The sequence below is a fragment of the Hyla sarda genome, chromosome 8, assembly GCF_029499605.1.
Source record: "Hyla sarda isolate aHylSar1 chromosome 8, aHylSar1.hap1, whole genome shotgun sequence".
NCBI lineage: Eukaryota > Metazoa > Chordata > Amphibia > Anura > Hylidae > Hyla > Hyla sarda.
In genome coordinates, this window is record NC_079196.1 from 117959185 (window position 1) to 117982039 (window position 22855).

General features: G+C 43.4%; 13 pseudogenes; all 13 read left to right on the forward strand.

Moving 5' to 3' along the window:
• Positions 1-616: 616 nt before the first annotated feature.
• On the forward strand, positions 617-881 carry LOC130288135 (U2 spliceosomal RNA; annotated as a pseudogene).
• Positions 882-2346: 1465 nt separating this feature from the next.
• LOC130288202 (U2 spliceosomal RNA) lies at positions 2347-2611 on the forward strand (annotated as a pseudogene).
• A 1457-nt stretch (positions 2612-4068) lies between these two features.
• On the forward strand, positions 4069-4332 carry LOC130287414 (U2 spliceosomal RNA; annotated as a pseudogene).
• Positions 4333-5797: 1465 nt separating this feature from the next.
• On the forward strand, positions 5798-6061 carry LOC130287415 (U2 spliceosomal RNA; annotated as a pseudogene).
• Positions 6062-7524: 1463 nt separating this feature from the next.
• Positions 7525-7788, forward strand: LOC130287417 (U2 spliceosomal RNA; annotated as a pseudogene).
• A 1465-nt stretch (positions 7789-9253) lies between these two features.
• Positions 9254-9517, forward strand: LOC130287418 (U2 spliceosomal RNA; annotated as a pseudogene).
• Positions 9518-10982: 1465 nt separating this feature from the next.
• On the forward strand, positions 10983-11246 carry LOC130287420 (U2 spliceosomal RNA; annotated as a pseudogene).
• Positions 11247-12701: 1455 nt separating this feature from the next.
• Positions 12702-12965, forward strand: LOC130289495 (U2 spliceosomal RNA; annotated as a pseudogene).
• A 1469-nt stretch (positions 12966-14434) lies between these two features.
• Positions 14435-14698, forward strand: LOC130287421 (U2 spliceosomal RNA; annotated as a pseudogene).
• A 1463-nt stretch (positions 14699-16161) lies between these two features.
• LOC130288136 (U2 spliceosomal RNA) lies at positions 16162-16426 on the forward strand (annotated as a pseudogene).
• Positions 16427-17885: 1459 nt separating this feature from the next.
• LOC130287422 (U2 spliceosomal RNA) lies at positions 17886-18149 on the forward strand (annotated as a pseudogene).
• A 1488-nt stretch (positions 18150-19637) lies between these two features.
• LOC130288194 (U2 spliceosomal RNA) lies at positions 19638-19902 on the forward strand (annotated as a pseudogene).
• A 1458-nt stretch (positions 19903-21360) lies between these two features.
• On the forward strand, positions 21361-21626 carry LOC130288223 (U2 spliceosomal RNA; annotated as a pseudogene).
• The last annotated feature ends 1229 nt before the right edge of the window (positions 21627-22855 follow it).

Sequence of the window (22855 nt, forward strand, 5' to 3'; positions counted from 1 at the left end):
TCAATGCCACAGGCTGATGTAAACTGCAGATGACCATGCTGTGGTAGTTACCATGGATACCCAAGTGATGTGTGAGCTAACACATAGGCCCAACAGATTCCAAGAAGGCCAGAATCACCAGCGGCACCACCATCGATTGTCAGGTCACCCGGATTCAGCAAATACCAGAGTCCAAAATGATGCAGGTTTATACTGTTAATTTTCAGTTTATCGTTACAGTTGGTGTTATTCCATGTCGGAAGGGACGCAGCTACAGCCAGTGGGGTAACTAGAGACAGGCAGGCAGCTATGTGCAACAAAGGTAGGCGTGTTGTTTTCATATGCAGATCTGAAATATTGTCTTATATGCAAGAGGAGGAGTGATGGGGGTTCAGGCAAAAGCCAGGCTATGGATTGCATTGCTAAATGCTCCATCAGAGTGCAATGGTCGCCTGTCCTTTTTTTAAGTGATGATGTGGGTTTAGCCTGTGCTGTATGTATGTATGTATGGGTGGCTGACTGCCACCCACCCAGAGAGTGTATGGGAGTCTGGTTGGCTGCCAGCCTTCCTTCCATTCCTATGAGTAATGTGAGTGCTCATGAAGGGGACATGGTTGGGTCCACCCCTTTCCCGGTTATCCCCTCTAGGCCTTTTGGCTTAGATCAAGTGTAAAAAAAGAAAGGATCTTGCGACAGATCGCATCCTGAGGCACGTTTTTTTTTTGTGTGAATACTTGCACTTGGGTGACTTGTGAGCACATACTGATACATACGTTCCCTATCTGGGGACCATAAATTAAATGGATTTTTGAGAAAGGGAGCTGATTTGGAAGCTTGCTTCTGTCGCCCTATGCATTGACCCGATGTGGCAGTATCTTCGGGTAGTGAACAGTGCACCACCCCATTCCAGTGTTAAACAAGAAAGATTCTCATTTAATCCTCCGTGGGTGAGAATTTGAGTTTGAGAATTGGAGACCAAAATGTTGAGTTGCACTGACTGGTTTATGAACGTCTATTCATTTAGCGTTTTAATGACCATGTTTGCACACTGATTGGTGTAAAAAAATAAAATAAAACTAAATAATAATAATCTAGCACACCTGTGCAGGTTTGACATGACATGACAGGTAGCTGTCTTGTGGGTGGTGCTGAATCCTGTTAAATGACATGAGGGTCTCATGCCTATACACAAGGGTGTGTCATTGCTGTTGCTTGACCATGCATTGGTTTCTGTGGTCAGTGAATGATAAAAACAAAATTTACCATCCATTGATGGATGGGAAATCCGCCATGAGGCATTTGTTTTTAGAAACTGCTGCTCACAACCAATGTTGCAATGGAGTGTCTCCATCTGCTGGTGGTATTGGAAAGGCATTAGTGCTATGACAGGGTCTGAAGAAGAAGAAGAAGAAGACGGAAAAAAATATATATAAAAAGAAAAAGAGAGAGAGAGAGAGAGACTGACTTAGTGAGTGAGTGAGAGAGTGAGAGTGAGTGAGAGTGAATGAGTGAGTGAGTGATTGAGTGAGTGAGTGAGTGAGTGAGAACAAATGAGTTAAAGCAAGTGAGTGAGAGAGATCGAATGAATGAAAGTCTGAATGACAGAAAGAAAAAAGGATGAAGAAAGAAGCATGAAGAAAAAAAAATGTATATGGAGTTGCTGACATGAGTGCAATCTACAAAGCCGTTGAGGCTGATCCTCATGGGAGGATTATTGCACCAGGACCCTTAGCACTTTTAAAATGCCATTCAATGCCACGGGCTAGATGTAAACTGCAGATGACCATGTTGTGGTAGTTACCATGGATACCCAAGTGATGTGTGAGCTAACACATAGGCCCAACAGATTCCAAGAAGGCCAGAATCACCAGCGGCACCACCATCGATTGTCAGGTCACCCGGATTCAGCAAATACCAGAGTCCAAAATGATGCAGGTTTATACTGTTAATTTTCAGTTTATCGTTACAGTTGGTGTTATTCCATGTCGGAAGGGACGCAGCTACAGCCAGTGGGGTAACTAGAGACAGGCAGGCAGCTATGTGCAACAAAGGTAGGCGTGTTGTTTTCATATGCAGATCTGAAATATTGTCTTATATGCAAGAGGAGGAGTGATGGGGGTTCAGGCAAAAGCCAGGCTATGGATTGCATTGCTAAATGCTCCATCAGAGTGCAATGGTCGCCTGTCCTTTTTTTTAAGTGATGATGTGGGTTTAGCCTGTGCTGTATGTATGTATGTATGGGTGGCTGACTGCCACCCACCCAGAGAGTGTATGGGAGTCTGGTTGGCTGCCAGCCTTCCTTCCATTCCTATGAGTAATGTGAGTGCTCATGAAGGGGACATGGTTGGGTCCACCCCTTTCCCGGTTATCCCCTCTAGGCCTTTTGGCTTAGATCAAGTGTAAAAAAAGAAAGGATCTTGCGACAGATCGCATCCTGAGGCACGGTTTTTTTTTGTGTGAATACTTGCACTTGGGTGACTTGTGAGCACATACTGATACATACGTTCCCTATCTGGGGACCATAAATTAAATGGATTTTTGAGAAAGGGAGCTGATTTGGAAGCTTGCTTCTGTCGCCCTATGCATTGACCCGATGTGGCAGTATCTTCGGGTAGTGAACAGTGCACCACCCCATTCCAGTGTTAAACAAGAAAGATTCTCATTTAATCCTCCGTGGGTGAGAATTTGAGTTTGAGAATTGGAGACCAAAATGATGAGTTGCACTGACTGGTTTATGAACGTCTATTCATTTAGCGTTTTAATGACCATGTTTGCACACTGATTGGTGTAAAAAAATAAAATAAAACTAAATAATAATAATCTAGCACACCTGTGCAGGTTTGACATGACATGACAGGTAGCTGTCTTGTGGGTGGTGCTGAATCCTGTTAAATGACATGAGGGTCTCATGCCTATACACAAGGGTGTGTCATTGCTGTTGCTTGACCATGCATTGGTTTCTGTGGTCAGTGAATGATAAAAACAAAATTTACCATCCATTGATGGATGGGAAATCCGCCATGAGGCATTTGTTTTTAGAAACTGCTGCTCACAACCAATGTTGCAATGGAGTGTCTCCATCTGCTGGTGGTATTGGAAAGGCATTAGTGCTATGACAGGGTCTGAAGAAGAAGAAGAAGACGGAAAAAAATATATATAAAAAGAAAAAGAGAGAGAGAGAGAGAGAGACTGACTTAGTGAGCGAGTGAGTGAGAGAGTGAGAGTGAATGAGTGAGTGAGTGATTGAGTGAGTGAGTGAGTGAGTGAGAACAAATGAGTTAAAGCAAGTGAGTGAGAGAGATCGAATGAATGAAAGTCTGAATGACAGAAAGAAAAAAGGATGAAGAAAGAAGCATGAAGAAAAAAAAATGTATATGGAGTTGCTGACATGAGTGCAATCTACAAAGCCGTTGAGGCTGATCCTCATGGGAGGATTATTGCACCAGGACCCTTAGCACTTTTAAAATGCCATTCAATGCCACGGGCTAGATGTAAACTGCAGATGACCATGTTGTGGTAGTTACCATGGATACCCAAGTGATGTGTGAGCTAACACATAGGCCCAACAGATTCCAAGAAGGCCAGAATCACCAGCGGCACCACCATCGATTGTCAGGTCACCCGGATTCAGCAAATACCAGAGTCCAAAATGATGCAGGTTTATACTGTTAATTTTCAGTTTATCGTTACAGTTGGTGTTATTCCATGTCGGAAGGGACGCAGCTACAGCCAGTGGGGTAACTAGAGACAGGCAGGCAGCTATGTGCAACAAAGGTAGGCGTGTTGTTTTCATATGCAGATCTGAAATATTGTCTTATATGCAAGAGGAGGAGTGATGGGGGTTCAGGCAAAAGCCAGGCTATGGATTGCATTGCTAAATGCTCCATCAGAGTGCAATGGTCGCCTGTCCTTTTTTTAAGTGATGATGTGGGTTTAGCCTGTGCTGTATGTATGTATGTATGGGTGGCTGACTGCCACCCACCCAGAGAGTGTATGGGAGTCTGGTTGGCTGCCAGCCTTCCTTCCATTCCTATGAGTAATGTGAGTGCTCATGAAGGGGACATTGTTGGGTCCACCCCTTTCCCGGTTATCCCCTCTAGGCCTTTTGGCTTAGATCAAGTGTAAAAAAAGAAAGGATCTTGCGACAGATCGCATCCTGAGGCACGTTTTTTTTTGTGTGAATACTTGCACTTGGGTGACTTGTGAGCACATACTGATACATACGTTCCCTATCTGGGGACCATAAATTAAATGGATTTTTGAGAAAGGGAGCTGATTTGGAAGCTTGCTTCTGTCGCCCTATGCATTGACCCGATGTGGCAGTATCTTCGGGTAGTGAACAGTGCACCACCCCATTCCAGTGTTAAACAAGAAAGATTCTCATTTAATCCTCCGTGGGTGAGAATTTGAGTTTGAGAATTGGAGACCAAAATGATGAGTTGCACTGACTGGTTTATGAACGTCTATTCATTTAGCGTTTTAATGACCATGTTTGCACACTGATTGGTGTAAAAAAATAAAATAAAACTAAATAATAATAATCTAGCACACCTGTGCAGGTTTGACATGACATGACAGGTAGCTGTCTTGTGGGTGGTGCTGAATCCTGTTAAATGACATGAGGGTCTCATGCCTATACACAAGGGTGTGTCATTGCTGTTGCTTGACCATGCATTGGTTTCTGTGGTCAGTGAATGATAAAAACAAAATTTACCATCCATTGATGGATGGGAAATCCGCCATGAGGCATTTGTTTTTAGAAACTGCTGCTCACAACCAATGTTGCAATGGAGTGTCTCCATCTGCTGGTGGTATTGGAAAGGCATTAGTGCTATGACAGGGTCTGAAGAAGAAGAAGAAGAAGACGGAAAAAAATATATATAAAAAGAAAAAGAGAGAGAGAGAGAGAGACTGACTTAGTGAGTGAGTGAGAGAGTGAGAGTGAGTGAGAGTGAATGAGTGAGTGAGTGATTGAGTGAGTGAGTGAGTGAGTGAGAACAAATGAGTTAAAGCAAGTGAGTGAGAGAGATCGAATGAATGAAAGTCTGAATGACAGAAAGAAAAAAGGATGAAGAAAGAAGCATGAAGAAAAAAAAATGTATATGGAGTTGCTGACATGAGTGCAATCTACAAAGCCGTTGAGGCTGATCCTCATGGGAGGATTATTGCACCAGGACCCTTAGCACTTTTAAAATGCCATTCAATGCCACGGGCTAGATGTAATTTGCAGATGACCATGTTGTGGTAGTTACCATGGATACCCAAGTGATGTGTGAGCTAACACATAGGCCCAACAGATTCCAAGAAGGCCAGAATCACCAGCGGCACCACCATCGATTGTCAGGTCACCCGGATTCAGCAAATACCAGAGTCCAAAATGATGCAGGTTTATACTGTTAATTTTCAGTTTATCGTTACAGTTGGTGTTATTCCATGTCGGAAGGGACGCAGCTACAGCCAGTGGGGTAACTAGAGACAGGCAGGCAGCTATGTGCAACAAAGGTAGGCGTGTTGTTTTCATATGCAGATCTGAAATATTGTCTTATATGCAAGAGGAGGAGTGATGGGGGTTCAGGCAAAAGCCAGGCTATGGATTGCATTGCTAAATGCTCCATCAGAGTGCAATGGTCGCCTGTCCTTTTTTTTAAGTGATGATGTGGGTTTAGCCTGTGCTGTATGTATGTATGTATGGGTGGCTGACTGCCACCCACCCAGAGAGTGTATGGGAGTCTGGTTGGCTGCCAGCCTTCCTTCCATTCCTATGAGTAATGTGAGTGCTCATGAAGGGGACATGGTTGGGTCCACCCCTTTCCCGGTTATCCCCTCTAGGCCTTTTGGCTTAGATCAAGTGTAAAAAAAGAAAGGATCTTGCGACAGATCGCATCCTGAGGCACGTTTTTTTTTGTGTGAATACTTGCACTTGGGTGACTTGTGAGCACATACTGATACATACGTTCCCTATCTGGGGACCATAAATTAAATGGATTTTTGAGAAAGGGAGCTGATTTGGAAGCTTGCTTCTGTCGCCCTATGCATTGACCCGATGTGGCAGTATCTTCGGGTAGTGAACAGTGCACCACCCCATTCCAGTGTTAAACAAGAAAGATTCTCATTTAATCCTCCGTGGGTGAGAATTTGAGTTTGAGAATTGGAGACCAAAATGATGAGTTGCACTGACTGGTTTATGAACGTCTATTCATTTAGCGTTTTAATGACCATGTTTGCACACTGATTGGTGTAAAAAAATAAAATAAAACTAAATAATAATAATCTAGCACACCTGTGCAGGTTTGACATGACATGACAGGTAGCTGTCTTGTGGGTGGTGCTGAATCCTGTTAAATGACATGAGGGTCTCATGCCTATACACAAGGGTGTGTCATTGCTGTTGCTTGACCATGCATTGGTTTCTGTGGTCAGTGAATGATAAAAACAAAATTTACCATCCATTGATGGATGGGAAATCCGCCATGAGGCATTTGTTTTTAGAAACTGCTGCTCACAACCAATGTTGCAATGGAGTGTCTCCATCTGCTGGTGGTATTGGAAAGGCATTAGTGCTATGACAGGGTCTGAAGAAGAAGAAGAAGACGGAAAAAAATATATATAAAAAGAAAAAGAGAGAGAGAGAGAGAGACTGACTTAGTGAGCGAGTGAGTGAGAGAGTGAGAGTGAATGAGTGAGTGAGTGATTGAGTGAGTGAGTGAGTGAGTGAGTGAGTGAGAACAAATGAGTTAAAGCAAGTGAGTGAGAGAGATCGAATGAATGAAAGTCTGAATGACAGAAAGAAAAAAGGATGAAGAAAGAAGCATGAAGAAAAAAAAATGTATATGGAGTTGCTGACATGAGTGCAATCTACAAAGCCGTTGAGGCTGATCCTCATGGGAGGATTATTGCACCAGGACCCTTAGCACTTTTAAAATGCCATTCAATGCCACGGGCTAGATGTAAACTGCAGATGACCATGTTGTGGTAGTTACCATGGATACCCAAGTGATGTGTGAGCTAACACATAGGCCCAACAGATTCCAAGAAGGCCAGAATCACCAGCGGCACCACCATCGATTGTCAGGTCACCCGGATTCAGCAAATACCAGAGTCCAAAATGATGCAGGTTTATACTGTTAATTTTCAGTTTATCGTTACAGTTGGTGTTATTCCATGTCGGAAGGGACGCAGCTACAGCCAGTGGGGTAACTAGAGACAGGCAGGCAGCTATGTGCAACAAAGGTAGGCGTGTTGTTTTCATATGCAGATCTGAAATATTGTCTTATATGCAAGAGGAGGAGTGATGGGGGTTCAGGCAAAAGCCAGGCTATGGATTGCATTGCTAAATGCTCCATCAGAGTGCAATGGTCGCCTGTCCTTTTTTTAAGTGATGATGTGGGTTTAGCCTGTGCTGTATGTATGTATGTATGGGTGGCTGACTGCCACCCACCCAGAGAGTGTATGGGAGTCTGGTTGGCTGCCAGCCTTCCTTCCATTCCTATGAGTAATGTGAGTGCTCATGAAGGGGACATGGTTGGGTCCACCCCTTTCCCGGTTATCCCCTCTAGGCCTTTTGGCTTAGATCAAGTGTAAAAAAAGAAAGGATCTTGCGACAGATCGCATCCTGAGGCACGTTTTTTTTTGTGTGAATACTTGCACTTGGGTGACTTGTGAGCACATACTGATACATACGTTCCCTATCTGGGGACCATAAATTAAATGGATTTTTGAGAAAGGGAGCTGATTTGGAAGCTTGCTTCTGTCGCCCTATGCATTGACCCGATGTGGCAGTATCTTCGGGTAGTGAACAGTGCACCACCCCATTCCAGTGTTAAACAAGAAAGATTCTCATTTAATCCTCCGTGGGTGAGAATTTGAGTTTGAGAATTGGAGACCAAAATGATGAGTTGCACTGACTGGTTTATGAACGTCTATTCATTTAGCGTTTTAATGACCATGTTTGCACACTGATTGGTGTAAAAAAATAAAATAAAACTAAATAATAATAATCTAGCACACCTGTGCAGGTTTGACATGACATGACAGGTAGCTGTCTTGTGGGTGGTGCTGAATCCTGTTAAATGACATGAGGGTCTCATGCCTATACACAAGGGTGTGTCATTGCTGTTGCTTGACCATGCATTGGTTTCTGTGGTCAGTGAATGATAAAAACAAAATTTACCATCCATTGATGGATGGGAAATCCGCCATGAGGCATATGTTTTTAGAAACTGCTGCTCACAACCAATGTTGCAATGGAGTGTCTCCATCTGCTGGTGGTATTGGAAAGGCATTAGTGCTATGACAGGGTCTGAAGAAGAAGAAGAAGACGGAAAAAAATATATATAAAAAGAAAAAGAGAGAGAGAGAGAGAGACTGACTTAGTGAGCGAGTGAGTGAGAGAGTGAGAGTGAGTGAGAGTGAATGAGTGAGTGAGTGATTGAGTGAGTGAGTGAGTGAGTGAGAACAAATGAGTTAAAGCAAGTGAGTGAGAGAGATCGAATGAATGAAAGTCTGAATGACAGAAAGAAAAAAGGATGAAGAAAGAAGCATGAAGAAAAAAAAAATGTATATGGAGTTGCTGACATGAGTGCAATCTACAAAGCCGTTGAGGCTGATCCTCATGGGAGAATTATTGCACCAGGACCCTTAGCACTTTTAAAATGCCATTCAATGCCACAGGCTGATGTAAACTGCAGATGACCATGTTGTGGTAGTTACCATGGATACCCAAGTGATGTGTGAGCTAACACATAGGCCCAACAGATTCCAAGAAGGCCAGAATCACCAGCGGCACCACCATCGATTGTCAGGTCACCCGGATTCAGCAAATACCAGAGTCCAAAATGATGCAGGTTTATACTGTTAATTTTCAGTTTATCGTTACAGTTGGTGTTATTCCATGTCGGAAGGGACGCAGCTACAGCCAGTGGGGTAACTAGAGACAGGCAGGCAGCTATGTGCAACAAAGGTAGGCGTGTTGTTTTCATATGCAGATCTGAAATATTGTCTTATATGCAAGAGGAGGAGTGATGGGGGTTCAGGCAAAAGCCAGGCTATGGATTGCATTGCTAAATGCTCCATCAGAGTGCAATGGTCGCCTGTCCTTTTTTTAAGTGATGATGTGGGTTTAGCCTGTGCTGTATGTATGTATGTATGGGTGGCTGACTGCCACCCACCCAGAGAGTGTATGGGAGTCTGGTTGGCTGCCAGCCTTCCTTCCATTCCTATGAGTAATGTGAGTGCTCATGAAGGGGACATGGTTGGGTCCACCCCTTTCCCGGTTATCCCCTCTAGGCCTTTTGGCTTAGATCAAGTGTAAAAAAAGAAAGGATCTTGCGACAGATCGCATCCTGAGGCACGTTTTTTTTTGTGTGAATACTTGCACTTGGGTGACTTGTGAGCACATACTGATACATACGTTCCCTATCTGGGGACCATAAATTAAATGGATTTTTGAGAAAGGGAGCTGATTTGGAAGCTTGCTTCTGTCGCCCTATGCATTGACCCGATGTGGCAGTATCTTCGGGTAGTGAACAGTGCACCACCCCATTCCAGTGTTAAACAAGAAAGATTCTCATTTAATCCTCCGTGGGTGAGAATTTGAGTTTGAGAATTGGAGACCAAAATGATGAGTTGCACTGACTGGTTTATGAACGTCTATTCATTTAGCGTTTTAATGACCATGTTTGCACACTGATTGGTGTAAAAAAATAAAATAAAACTAAATAATAATAATCTAGCACACCTGTGCAGGTTTGACATGACATGACAGGTAGCTGTCTTGTGGGTGGTGCTGAATCCTGTTAAATGACATGAGGGTCTCATGCCTATACACAAGGGTGTGTCATTGCTGTTGCTTGACCATGCATTGGTTTCTGTGGTCAGTGAATGATAAAAACAAAATTTACCATCCATTGATGGATGGGAAATCCGCCATGAGGCATTTGTTTTTAGAAACTGCTGCTCACAACCAATGTTGCAATGGAGTGTCTCCATCTGCTGGTGGTATTGGAAAGGCATTAGTGCTATGACAGGGTCTGAAGAAGAAGAAGAAGAAGACGGAAAAAAATATATATAAAAAGAAAAAGAGAGAGAGAGAGAGAGACTGACTTAGTGAGTGAGTGAGAGAGTGAGAGTGAGTGAGAGTGAATGAGTGAGTGAGTGATTGAGTGAGTGAGTGAGTGAGTGAGAACAAATGAGTTAAAGCAAGTGAGTGAGAGAGATCGAATGAATGAAAGTCTGAATGACAGAAAGAAAAAAGGATGAAGAAAGAAGCATGAAGAAAAAAAAATGTATATGGAGTTGCTGACATGAGTGCAATCTACAAAGCCGTTGAGGCTGATCCTCATGGGAGGATTATTGCACCAGGACCCTTAGCACTTTTAAAATGCCATTCAATGCCACGGGCTAGATGTAATTTGCAGATGACCATGTTGTGGTAGTTACCATGGATACCCAAGTGATGTGTGAGCTAACACATAGGCCCAACAGATTCCAAGAAGGCCAGAATCACCAGCGGCACCACCATTGATTGTCAGGTCACCCGGATTCAGCAAATACCAGAGTCCAAAATGATGCAGGTTTATACTGTTAATTTTCAGTTTATCGTTACAGTTGGTGTTATTCCATGTCGGAAGGGACGCAGCTACAGCCAGTGGGGTAACTAGAGACAGGCAGGCAGCTATGTGCAACAAAGGTAGGCGTGTTGTTTTCATATGCAGATCTGAAATATTGTCTTATATGCAAGAGGAGGAGTGATGGGGGTTCAGGCAAAAGCCAGGCTATGGATTGCATTGCTAAATGCTCCATCAGAGTGCAATGGTCGCCTGTCCTTTTTTTTAAGTGATGATGTGGGTTTAGCCTGTGCTGTATGTATGTATGTATGGGTGGCTGACTGCCACCCACCCAGAGAGTGTATGGGAGTCTGGTTGGCTGCCAGCCTTCCTTCCATTCCTATGAGTAATGTGAGTGCTCATGAAGGGGACATGGTTGGGTCCACCCCTTTCCCGGTTATCCCCTCTAGGCCTTTTGGCTTAGATCAAGTGTAAAAAAAGAAAGGATCTTGCGACAGATCGCATCCTGAGGCACGTTTTTTTTTGTGTGAATACTTGCACTTGGGTGACTTGTGAGCACATACTGATACATACGTTCCCTATCTGGGGACCATAAATTAAATGGATTTTTGAGAAAGGGAGCTGATTTGGAAGCTTGCTTCTGTCGCCCTATGCATTGACCCGATGTGGCAGTATCTTCGGGTAGTGAACAGTGCACCACCCCATTCCAGTGTTAAACAAGAAAGATTCTCATTTAATCCTCCGTGGGTGAGAATTTGAGTTTGAGAATTGGAGACCAAAATGATGAGTTGCACTGACTGGTTTATGAACGTCTATTCATTTAGCGTTTTAATGACCATGTTTGCACACTGATTGGTGTAAAAAAATAAAATAAAACTAAATAATAATAATCTAGCACACCTGTGCAGGTTTGACATGACATGACAGGTAGCTGTCTTGTGGGTGGTGCTGAATCCTGTTAAATGACATGAGGGTCTCATGCCTATACACAAGGGTGTGTCATTGCTGTTGCTTGACCATGCATTGGTTTCTGTGGTCAGTGAATGATAAAAACAAAATTTACCATCCATTGATGGATGGGAAATCCGCCATGAGGCATTTGTTTTTAGAAACTGCTGCTCACAACCAATGTTGCAATGGAGTGTCTCCATCTGCTGGTGGTATTGGAAAGGCATTAGTGCTATGACAGGGTCTGAAGAAGAAGAAGAAGACGGAAAAAAATATATATAAAAAGAAAAAGAGAGAGAGAGAGAGAGACTGACTTAGTGAGCGAGTGAGTGAGAGAGTGAGAGTGAATGAGTGAGTGAGTGATTGAGTGAGTGAGTGAGTGAGTGAGAACAAATGAGTTAAAGCAAGTGAGTGAGAGAGATCGAATGAATGAAAGTCTGAATGACAGAAAGAAAAAAGGATGAAGAAAGAAGCATGAAGAAAAAAAAATGTATATGGAGTTGCTGACATGAGTGCAATCTACAAAGCCGTTGAGGCTGATCCTCATGGGAGGATTATTGCACCAGGACCCTTAGCACTTTTAAAATGCCATTCAATGCCACGGGCTAGATGTAAACTGCAGATGACCATGTTGTGGTAGTTACCATGGATACCCAAGTGATGTGTGAGCTAACACATAGGCCCAACAGATTCCAAGAAGGCCAGAATCACCAGCGGCACCACCATCGATTGTCAGGTCACCCGGATTCAGCAAATACCAGAGTCCAAAATGATGCAGGTTTATACTGTTAATTTTCAGTTTATCGTTACAGTTGGTGTTATTCCATGTCGGAAGGGACGCAGCTACAGCCAGTGGGGTAACTAGAGACAGGCAGGCAGCTATGTGCAACAAAGGTAGGCGTGTTGTTTTCATATGCAGATCTGAAATATTGTCTTATATGCAAGAGGAGGAGTGATGGGGGTTCAGGCAAAAGCCAGGCTATGGATTGCATTGCTAAATGCTCCATCAGAGTGCAATGGTCGCCTGTCCTTTTTTTAAGTGATGATGTGGGTTTAGCCTGTGCTGTATGTATGTATGTATGGGTGGCTGACTGCCACCCACCCAGAGAGTGTATGGGAGTCTGGTTGGCTGCCAGCCTTCCTTCCATTCCTATGAGTAATGTGAGTGCTCATGAAGGGGACATGGTTGGGTCCACCCCTTTCCCGGTTATCCCCTCTAGGCCTTTTGGCTTAGATCAAGTGTAAAAAAAGAAAGGATCTTGCGACAGATCGCATCCTGAGGCACGTTTTTTTTTGTGTGAATACTTGCACTTGGGTGACTTGTGAGCACATACTGATACATACGTTCCCTATCTGGGGACCATAAATTAAATGGATTTTTGAGAAAGGGAGCTGATTTGGAAGCTTGCTTCTGTTGCCCTATGCATTGACCCGATGTGGCAGTATCTTCGGGTAGTGAACAGTGCACCACCCCATTCCAGTGTTAAACAAGAAAGATTCTCATTTAATCCTCCGTGGGTGAGAATTTGAGTTTGAGAATTGGAGACCAAAATGATGAGTTGCACTGACTGGTTTATGAACGTCTATTCATTTAGCGTTTTAATGACCATGTTTGCACACTGATTGGTGTAAAAAAATAAAATAAAACTAAATAATAATAATCTAGCACACCTGTGCAGGTTTGACATGACATGACAGGTAGCTGTCTTGTGGGTGGTGCTGAATCCTGTTAAATGACATGAGGGTCTCATGCCTATACACAAGGGTGTGTCATTGCTGTTGCTTGACCATGCATTGGTTTCTGTGGTCAGTGAATGATAAAAACAAAATTTACCATCCATTGATGGATGGGAAATCCGCCATGAGGCATATGTTTTTAGAAACTGCTGCTCACAACCAATGTTGCAATGGAGTGTCTCCATCTGCTGGTGGTATTGGAAAGGCATTAGTGCTATGACAGGGTCTGAAGAAGAAGAAGAAGACGGAAAAAAATATATATAAAAAGAAAAAGAGAGAGAGAGAGAGAGACTGACTTAGTGAGCGAGTGAGTGAGAGAGTGAGAGTGAGTGAGAGTGAATGAGTGAGTGAGTGATTGAGTGAGTGAGTGAGTGAGTGAGTGAGAACAAATGAGTTAAAGCAAGTGAGTGAGAGAGATCGAATGAATGAAAGTCTGAATGACAGAAAGAAAAAAGGATGAAGAAAGAAGCATGAAGAAAAAAAAAATGTATATGGAGTTGCTGACATGAGTGCAATCTACAAAGCCGTTGAGGCTGATCCTCATGGGAGGATTATTGCACCAGGACCCTTAGCACTTTTAAAATGCCATTCAATGCCACAGGCTGATGTAAACTGCAGATGACCATGCTGTGGTAGTTACCATGGATACCCAAGTGATGTGTGAGCTAACACATAGGCCCAACAGATTCCAAGAAGGCCAGAATCACCAGCGGCACCACCATCGATTGTCAGGTCACCCGGATTCAGCAAATACCAGAGTCCAAAATGATGCAGGTTTATACTGTTAATTTTCAGTTTATCGTTACAGTTGGTGTTATTCCATGTCGGAAGGGACGCAGCTACAGCCAGTGGGGTAACTAGAGACAGGCAGGCAGCTATGTGCAACAAAGGTAGGCGTGTTGTTTTCATATGCAGATCTGAAATATTGTCTTATATGCAAGAGGAGGAGTGATGGGGGTTCAGGCAAAAGCCAGGCTATGGATTGCATTGCTAAATGCTCCATCAGAGTGCAATGGTCGCCTGTCCTTTTTTTAAGTGATGATGTGGGTTTAGCCTGTGCTGTATGTATGTATGTATGGGTGGCTGACTGCCACCCACCCAGAGAGTGTATGGGAGTCTGGTTGGCTGCCAGCCTTCCTTCCATTCCTATGAGTAATGTGAGTGCTCATGAAGGGGACATGGTTGGGTCCACCCCTTTCCCGGTTATCCCCTCTAGGCCTTTTGGCTTAGATCAAGTGTAAAAAAAGAAAGGATCTTGCGACAGATCGCATCCTGAGGCACGTTTTTTTTTGTGTGAATACTTGCACTTGGGTGACTTGTGAGCACATACTGATACATACGTTCCCTATCTGGGGACCATAAATTAAATGGATTTTTGAGAAAGGGAGCTGATTTGGAAGCTTGCTTCTGTCGCCCTATGCATTGACCCGATGTGGCAGTATCTTCGGGTAGTGAACAGTGCACCACCCCATTCCAGTGTTAAACAAGAAAGATTCTCATTTAATCCTCCGTGGGTGAGAATTTGAGTTTGAGAATTGGAGACCAAAATGTTGAGTTGCACTGACTGGTTTATGAACGTCTATTCATTTAGCGTTTTAATGACCATGTTTGCACACTGATTGGTGTAAAAAAATAAAATAAAACTAAATAATAATAATCTAGCACACCTGTGCAGGTTTGACATGACATGACAGGTAGCTGTCTTGTGGGTGGTGCTGAATCCTGTTAAATGACATGAGGGTCTCATGCCTATACACAAGGGTGTGTCATTGCTGTTGCTTGACCATGCATTGGTTTCTGTGGTCAGTGAATGATAAAAACAAAATTTACCATCCATTGATGGATGGGAAATCCGCCATGAGGCATTTGTTTTTAGAAACTGCTGCTCACAACCAATGTTGCAATGGAGTGTCTCCATCTGCTGGTGGTATTGGAAAGGCATTAGTGCTATGACAGGGTCTGAAGAAGAAGAAGAAGAAGACGGAAAAAAATATATATAAAAAGAAAAAGAGAGAGAGAGAGAGAGACTGACTTAGTGAGTGAGTGAGAGAGTGAGAGTGAGTGAGAGTGAATGAGTGAGTGAGTGATTGAGTGAGTGAGTGAGTGAGTGAGAACAAATGAGTTAAAGCAAGTGAGTGAGAGAGATCGAATGAATGAAAGTCTGAATGACAGAAAGAAAAAAGGATGAAGAAAGAAGCATGAAGAAAAAAAATGTATATGGAGTTGCTGACATGAGTGCAATCTACAAAGCCGTTGAGGCTGATCCTCATGGGAGGATTATTGCACCAGGACCCTTAGCACTTTTAAAATGCCATTCAATGCCACGGGCTAGATGTAAACTGCAGATGACCATGTTGTGGTAGTTACCATGGATACCCAAGTGATGTGTGAGCTAACACATAGGCCCAACAGATTCCAAGAAGGCCAGAATCACCAGCGGCACCACCATCGATTGTCAGGTCACCCGGATTCAGCAAATACCAGAGTCCAAAATGATGCAGGTTTATACTGTTAATTTTCAGTTTATCGTTACAGTTGGTGTTATTCCATGTCGGAAGGGACGCAGCTACAGCCAGTGGGGTAACTAGAGACAGGCAGGCAGCTATGTGCAACAAAGGTAGGCGTGTTGTTTTCATATGCAGATCTGAAATATTGTCTTATATGCAAGAGGAGGAGTGATGGGGGTTCAGGCAAAAGCCAGGCTATGGATTGCATTGCTAAATGCTCCATCAGAGTGCAATGGTCGCCTGTCCTTTTTTTAAGTGATGATGTGGGTTTAGCCTGTGCTGTATGTATGTATGTATGGGTGGCTGACTGCCACCCACCCAGAGAGTGTATGGGAGTCTGGTTGGCTGCCAGCCTTCCTTCCATTCCTATGAGTAATGTGAGTGCTCATGAAGGGGACATGGTTGGGTCCACCCCTTTCCCGGTTATCCCCTCTAGGCCTTTTGGCTTAGATCAAGTGTAAAAAAAGAAAGGATCTTGCGACAGATCGCATCCTGAGGCACGTTTTTTTTTTGTGTGAATACTTGCACTTGGGTGACTTGTGAGCACATACTGATACATACGTTCCCTATCTGGGGACCATAAATTAAATGGATTTTTGAGAAAGGGAGCTGATTTGGAAGCTTGCTTCTGTCGCCCTATGCATTGACCCGATGTGGCAGTATCTTCGGGTAGTGAACAGTGCACCACCCCATTCCAGTGTTAAACAAGAAAGATTCTCATTTAATCCTCCGTGGGTGAGAATTTGAGTTTGAGAATTGGAGACCAAAATGATGAGTTGCACTGACTGGTTTATGAACGTCTATTCATTTAGCGTTTTAATGACCATGTTTGCACACTGATTGGTGTAAAAAAATAAAATAAAACTAAATAATAATAATCTAGCACACCTGTGCAGGTTTGATATGACATGACAGGTAGCTGTCTTGTGGGTGGTGCTGAATCCTGTTAAATGACATGAGGGTCTCATGCCTATACACAAGGGTGTGTCATTGCTGTTGCTTGACCATGCATTGGTTTCTGTGGTCAGTGAATGATAAAAACAAAATTTACCATCCATTGATGGATGGGAAATCCGCCATGAGGCATTTGTTTTTAGAAACTGCTGCTCACAACCAATGTTGCAATGGAGTGTCTCCATCTGCTGGTGGTATTGGAAAGGCATTAGTGCTATGACAGGGTCTGAAGAAGAAGACGGAAAAAAATATATATAAAAAGAAAAAGAGAGAGAGAGAGAGAGACTGACTTAGTGAGCAAGTGAGTGAGAGAGTGAGAGTGAGTGAGAGTGAATGAGTGAGTGAGTGATTGAGTGAGTGAGTGAGTGAGTGAGAACAAATGAGTTAAAGCAAGTGAGTGAGAGAGATCGAATGAATGAAAGTCTGAATGACAGAAAGAAAAAAGGATGAAGAAAGAAGCATGAAGAAAAAAAAATGTATATGGAGTTGCTGACATGAGTGCAATCTACAAAGCCGTTGAGGCTGATCCTCATGGGAGGATTATTGCACCAGGACCCTTAGCACTTTTAAAATGCCATTCAATGCCACGGGCTAGATGTAAACTGCAGATGACCATGTTGTGGTAGTTACCATGGATACCCAAGTGATGTGTGAGCTAACACATAGGCCCAACAGATTCCAAGAAGGCCAGAATCACCAGCGGCACCACCATCGATTGTCAGGTCACCCGGATTCAGCAAATACCAGAGTCCAAAATGATGCAGGTTTATACTGTTAATTTTCAGTTTATCGTTACAGTTGGTGTTATTCCATGTCGGAAGGGACGCAGCTACAGCCAGTGGGGTAACTAGAGACAGGCAGGCAGCTATGTGCAACAAAGGTAGGCGTGTTGTTTTCATATGCAGATCTGAAATATTGTCTTATATGCAAGAGGAGGAGTGATGGGGGTTCAGGCAAAAGCCAGGCTATGGATTGCATTGCTAAATGCTCCATCAGAGTGCAATGGTCGCCTGTCCTTTTTTTAAGTGATGATGTGGGTTTAGCCTGTGCTGTATGTATGTATGTATGGGTGGCTGACTGCCACCCACCCAGAGAGTGTATGGGAGTCTGGTTGGCTGCCAGCCTTCCTTCCATTCCTATGAGTAATGTGAGTGCTCATGAAGGGGACATGGTTGGGTCCACCCCTTTCCCGGTTATCCCCTCTAGGCCTTTTGGCTTAGATCAAGTGTAAAAAAAGAAAGGATCTTGCGACAGATCGCATCCTGAGGCACGTTTTTTTTTGTGTGAATACTTGCACTTGGGTGACTTGTGAGCACATACTGATACATACGTTCCCTATCTGGGGACCATAAATTAAATGGATTTTTGAGAAAGGGAGCTGATTTGGAAGCTTGCTTCTGTCGCCCTATGCATTGACCCGATGTGGCAGTATCTTCGGGTAGTGAACAGTGCACCACCCCATTCCAGTGTTAAACAAGAAAGATTCTCATTTAATCCTCCGTGGGTGAGAATTTGAGTTTGAGAATTGGAGACCAAAATGATGAGTTGCACTGACTGGTTTATGAACGTCTATTCATTTAGCGTTTTAATGACCATGTTTGCACACTGATTGGTGTAAAAAAATAAAATAAAACTAAATAATAATAATCTAGCACACCTGTGCAGGTTTGACATGACATGACAGGTAGCTGTCTTGTGGGTGGTGCTGAATCCTGTTAAATGACATGAGGGTCTCATGCCTATACACAAGGGTGTGTCATTGCTGTTGCTTGACCATGCATTGGTTTCTGTGGTCAGTGAATGATAAAAACAAAATTTACCATCCATTGATGGATGGGAAATCCGCCATGAGGCATTTGTTTTTAGAAACTGCTGCTCACAACCAATGTTGCAATGGAGTGTCTCCATCTGCTGGTGGTATTGGAAAGGCATTAGTGCTATGACAGGGTCTGAAGAAGAAGAAGAAGAAGAAGAAGAAGAAGACGGAAAAAAATATATATAAAAAGAAAAAGAGAGAGAGAGAGAGAGAGAGACTGACTTAGTGAGCGAGTGAGTGAGAGAGTGAGAGTGAGTGAGAGTGAATGAGTGAGTGAGTGATTGAGTGAGTGAGTGAGTGAGTGAGTGAGAACAAATGAGTTAAAGCAAGTGAGTGAGAGAGATCGAATGAATGAAAGTCTGAATGACAGAAAGAAAAAAGGATGAAGAAAGAAGCATGAAGAAAAAAAAATGTATATGGAGTTGCTGACATGAGTGCAATCTACAAAGCCGTTGAGGCTGATCCTCATGGGAGGATTATTGCACCAGGACCCTTAGCACTTTTAAAATGCCATTCAATGCCACGGGCTAGATGTAAACTGCAGATGACCATGTTGTGGTAGTTACCATGGATACCCAAGTGATGTGTGAGCTAACACATAGGCCCAACAGATTCCAAGAAGGCCAGAATCACCAGCGGCACCACCATCGATTGTCAGGTCATCCGGATTCAGCAAATACCAGAGTCCAAAATGATGCAGGTTTATACTGTTAATTTTCAGTTTATCGTTACAGTTGGTGTTATTCCATGTCGGAAGGGACGCAGCTACAGCCAGTGGGGTAACTAGAGACAGGCAGGCAGCTATGTGCAACAAAGGTAGGCGTGTTGTTTTCATATGCAGATCTGAAATATTGTCTTATATGCAAGAGGAGGAGTGATGGGGGTTCAGGCAAAAGCCAGGCTATGGATTGCATTGCTAAATGCTCCATCAGAGTGCAATGGTCGCCTGTCCTTTTTTTAAGTGATGATGTGGGTTTAGCCTGTGCTGTATGTATGTATGTATGGGTGGCTGACTGCCACCCACCCAGAGAGTGTATGGGAGTCTGGTTGGCTGCCAGCCTTCCTTCCATTCCTATGAGTAATGTGAGTGCTCATGAAGGGGACATGGTTGGGTCCACCCCTTTCCCGGTTATCCCCTCTAGGCCTTTTGGCTTAGATCAAGTGTAAAAAAAGAAAGGATCTTGCGACAGATCGCATTCTGAGGCACGTTTTTTTTTTGTGTGAATACTTGCACTTGGGTGACTTGTGAGCACATACTGATACATACGTTCCCTATCTGGGGACCATAAATTAAATGGATTTTTGAGAAAGGGAGCTGATTTGGAAGCTTGCTTCTGTCGCCCTATGCATTGACCCGATGTGGCAGTATCTTCGGGTAGTGAACAGTGCACCACCCCATTCCAGTGTTAAACAAGAAAGATTCTCATTTAATCCTCCGTGGGTGAGAATTTGAGTTTGAGAATTGGAGACCAAAATGATGAGTTGCACTGACTGGTTTATGAACGTCTATTCATTTAGCGTTTTAATGACCATGTTTGCACACTGATTGGTGTAAAAAAATAAAATAAAACTAAATAATAATAATCTAGCACACCTGTGCAGGTTTGATATGACATGACAGGTAGCTGTCTTGTGGGTGGTGCTGAATCCTGTTAAATGACATGAGGGTCTCATGCCTATACACAAGGGTGTGTCATTGCTGTTGCTTGACCATGCATTGGTTTCTGTGGTCAGTGAATGATAAAAACAAAATTTACCATCCATTGATGGATGGGAAATCCGCCATGAGGCATTTGTTTTTAGAAACTGCTGCTCACAACCAATGTTGCAATGGAGTGTCTCCATCTGCTGGTGGTATTGGAAAGGCATTAGTGCTATGACAGGGTCTGAAGAAGAAGAAGAAGAAGACGGAAAAAAATATATATAAAAAGAAAAAGAGAGAGAGAGAGAGAGAGAGAGACTGACTTAGTGAGCGAGTGAGTGAGAGAGTGAGAGTGAGTGAGAGTGAATGAGTGAGTGAGTGAGTGATTGAGTGAGTGAGTGAGAACAAATGAGTTAAAGCAAGTGAGTGAGAGAGATCGAATGAATGAAAGTCTGAATGACAGAAAGAAAAAAGGATGAAGAAAAAAGCATGAAGAAAAAAAAATGTATATGGAGTTGCTGACATGAGTGCAATCTACAAAGCCGTTGAGGCTGAACCTCATGGGAGGATTATTGCACCAGGACCCTTAGCACTTTTAAAATGCCATTCAATGCCACGGGCTAGATGTAAACTGCAGATGACCATGTTGTGGTAGTTACCATGGATACCCAAGTGATGTGTGAGCTAACACATAGGCCCAACAGATTCCAAGAAGGCCAGAATCACCATCGATTGTCAGGTCACCCGGATTCAGCAAATACCAGAGTCCAAAATGATGCAGGTTTATACTGTTAATTTTCAGTTTATCGTTACAGTTGGTGTTATTCCATGTCGGAAGGGACGCAGCTACAGCCAGTGGGGTAACTAGAGACAGGCAGGCAGCTATGTGCAACAAAGGTAGGCGTGTTGTTTTCATATGCAGATCTGAAATATTGTCTTATATGCAAGAGGAGGAGTGATGGGGGTTCAGGCAAAAGCCAGGCTATGGATTGCATTGCTAAATGCTCCATCAGAGTGCAATGGTCGCCTGTCCTTTTTTTAAGTGATGATGTGGGTTTAGCCTGTGCTGTATGTATGTATGTATGGGTGGCTGACTGCCACCCACCCAGAGAGTGTATGAGAGTCTGGTTGGCTGCCAGCCTTCCTTCCATTCCTATGAGTAATGTGAGTGCTCATGAAGGGGACATGGTTGGGTCCACCCCTTTCCCGGTTATCCCCTCTAGGCCTTTTGGCTTAGATCAAGTGTAAAAAAAGAAAGGATCTTGCGACAGATCGCATCCTGAGGCACGTTTTTTTTTTTGTGTGAATACTTGCACTTGGGTGACTTGTGAGCACATACTGATACATACGTTCCCTATCTGGGGACCATAAATTAAATGGATTTTTGAGAAAGGGAGCTGATTTGGAAGCTTGCTTCTGTTGCCCTATGCATTGACCCGATGTGGCAGTATCTTCGGGTAGTGAACAGTGCACCACCCCATTCCAGTGTTAAACAAGAAAGATTCTCATTTAATCCTCCGTGGGTGAGAATTTGAGTTTGAGAATTGGAGACCAAAATGATGAGTTGCACTGACTGGTTTATGAACGTCTATTCATTTAGCGTTTTAATGACCATGTTTGCACACTGATTTGTGTAAAAAAATAAAATAAAACTAAATAATAATAATCTAGCACACCTGTGCAGGTTTGACATGACATGACAGGTAGCTGTCTTGTGGGTGGTGCTGAATCCTGTTAAATGACATGAGGGTCTCATGCCTATACACAAGGGTGTGTCATTGCTGTTGCTTGACCATGCATTGGTTTCTGTGGTCAGTGAATGATAAAAACAAAATTTACCATCCATTGATGGATGGGAAATCCGCCATGAGGCATTTGTTTTTAGAAACTGCTGCTCACAACCAATGTTGCAATGGAGTGTCTCCATCTGCTGGTGGTATTGGAAAGGCATTAGTGCTATGACAGGGTCTGAAGAAGAAGACGGAAAAAAATATATATAAAAAGAAAAAGAGAGAGAGAGAGAGAGACTGACTTAGTGAGCAAGTGAGTGAGAGAGTGAGAGTGAGTGAGAGTGAATGAGTGAGTGAGTGATTGAGTGAGTGAGTGAGTGAGTGAGAACAAATGAGTTAAAGCAAGTGAGTGAGAGAGATCGAATGAATGAAAGTCTGAATGACAGAAAGAAAAAAGGATGAAGAAAGAAGCATGAAGAAAAAAAAATGTATATGGAGTTGCTGACATGAGTGCAATCTACAAAGCCGTTGAGGCTGATCCTCATGGGAGGATTATTGCACCAGGACCCTTAGCACTTTTAAAATGCCATTCAATGCCACGGGCTAGATGTAAACTGCAGATGACCATGTTGTGGTAGTTACCATGGATACCCAAGTGATGTGTGAGCTAACACATAGGCCCAACAGATTCCAAGAAGGCCAGAATCACCAGCGGCACCACCATCGATTGTCAGGTCACCCGGATTCAGCAAATACCAGAGTCCAAAATGATGCAGGTTTATACTGTTAATTTTCAGTTTATCGTTACAGTTGGTGTTATTCCATGTCGGAAGGGACGCAGCTACAGCCAGTGGGGTAACTAGAGACAGGCAGGCAGCTATGTGCAACAAAGGTAGGCGTGTTGTTTTCATATGCAGATCTGAAATATTGTCTTATATGCAAGAGGAGGAGTGATGGGGGTTCAGGCAAAAGCCAGG